We start from the raw sequence: 1,842 nt of genomic DNA, 5'->3' as shown, positions 1-1,842 counted from the left end.
GGGGGGGGGAAGAGGGAGAGGGAGAAAGAGAACTGGGCACAAGCTAGCAGTATGTATAGGGAACAGGGTGTGGAGTGCTTTAAGTTCAAAGCCTGACTGGTCCTCAGAACGGAAAGACAGGGAAACTGTGAGCCCAGCTTGCTAGGCTGGAAAACTGCCTGTAAGTCCTCATCCCTGTCTGCCCGCACAGGACATTTGGATGCGGTGTTCCTTTAAAAGAGATTTTAGGGCTAGAGGAGCTCAGAGTTTAAAAGCACTTGGGTGTTCTTGTAGAGGGCTCAGGCTTCTACGTGGCAGTTCACAACCATTTGTAACCCCAACTCCAGGGGATCTGACATCCTCCTTTGGCCTTCACAGACACCACACACACACACACACACACACACACACACGGGTCACTTACAGGAGCATGGGTAAAGATCATGGGCAGCTTACCCATGGCTACCCGACTAAAGAAAAGATCATTCCCTTCTCCGGCAACCATTACCTGCCTATTGGTCCCCAGGGAGGAACAGGACTTGGCCAGCTCCCCACTCCATAGTGAGATATTGGTTGGCCCTATCTCCTGTACGTCTCCTGCGGTAATCAGAGATGCTGAGGGTCCAAGACCACGGCGGGTCATACCGTGCCAGGAAGACAGTAGTCCACACCCCTCTGTCCCTTCCTCTGGCTCCTACATCCTTTCCGCCCCTTCTCCCTGTGCCTTCGAGGGTGCAGATGTTTCATTTAGGGCTGTGAATTCAACGTTGTGAGTCTCCGCAGTAACAGTGCCCACTGCAAAAGGGAAGCTGCTTTGAACAAAGCTGACTTCAGCCCTGATCTAAGAGCACAAGTGGAATGATAGATTCCGGGTGCATCATGTCATTCAGCAAGACAACAGCAGGCGCTTCCCCTCCTGGGACCTTGGGACCTCTCCAGTCTGTAGAAGCCTCCCATGGATCACACCTCAAATTCAAGAAGAAAGTCGTTGGCTAACTTCTTAACAGTCATGCCACTTGTTAGCAAGTTAGCATTCCTTCTAGGCTCTGCCCAACAGTTACCTAGCAACAGCCAGGTAGGAGCCTGGCTTGCTATAAAAGACTGTTTTCTCTCTCTCTCTCTCTCTCTCTCTCTCTCTCTCTCTCTCTCTCTCTCTCTCTCTCTCTCTCTCTGCGTCCGTGTCCTCCCTCCCTCCCTCACCCCTTTCTCCTTTCTCCCTCTCTGTTCTCCCCCTCCTCCCCCCTCTCTTAGTTTATGTGTTCCCCATGGCCTCTCCTCTCTGTCTTTGCCTGTCTCTATCTGTCTTTCTGTCTCTGTCTCTGTCTCCCCCCCCCTCTCTCTCTCGTCTTTCTCCTTCTCTGGTCTCTCCTTCCTTCATGCATTCCTTCTGGCCTCTTCTCTCTCTTCTCCTTTTTTTTCTCCCTCTCTGTCTCTGCCTGTCTCTGTCTCTCTGTTTCTCCCTCCCTTCCTCCCTTTCTCTCTCCTTCTCTGTCCCCCCTCTTTCTCTGGCTCTACTCCCTTCTCAACCCCCCTTCCCGTGCCCCAAATAAACTTCATTTTACACTAGACCCGTTGGGACTGGTACCTCATGGGGAGGCCCAAGCATGGGCCTGCTAAGGCATCCTCTCCAGCCACACCATTCCTTGTTTTACCACATATCATAAACATATCACCCCTATTGCACTCTTGAGTACATTTTGGCTGGCTGGTCAGTAGTTTAGCATGCAGGGTTCACAGCTGGGTAGATATTTTTGCTCAGAGGCCAGCCGTCTTAGTTTGGGTCTTATTGCTGTGAACAGACACCATGACCAAAACACTTCTTATAAAGGCAAACATTTATTGGGGCTGGCTTACAGTTTCAGA

This window comes from Mus pahari, chromosome 10 (genome assembly GCF_900095145.1).
Source record: "Mus pahari chromosome 10, PAHARI_EIJ_v1.1, whole genome shotgun sequence".
NCBI lineage: Eukaryota > Metazoa > Chordata > Mammalia > Rodentia > Muridae > Mus > Mus pahari.
Note: the sequence above shows the minus strand (reverse complement) of the source record.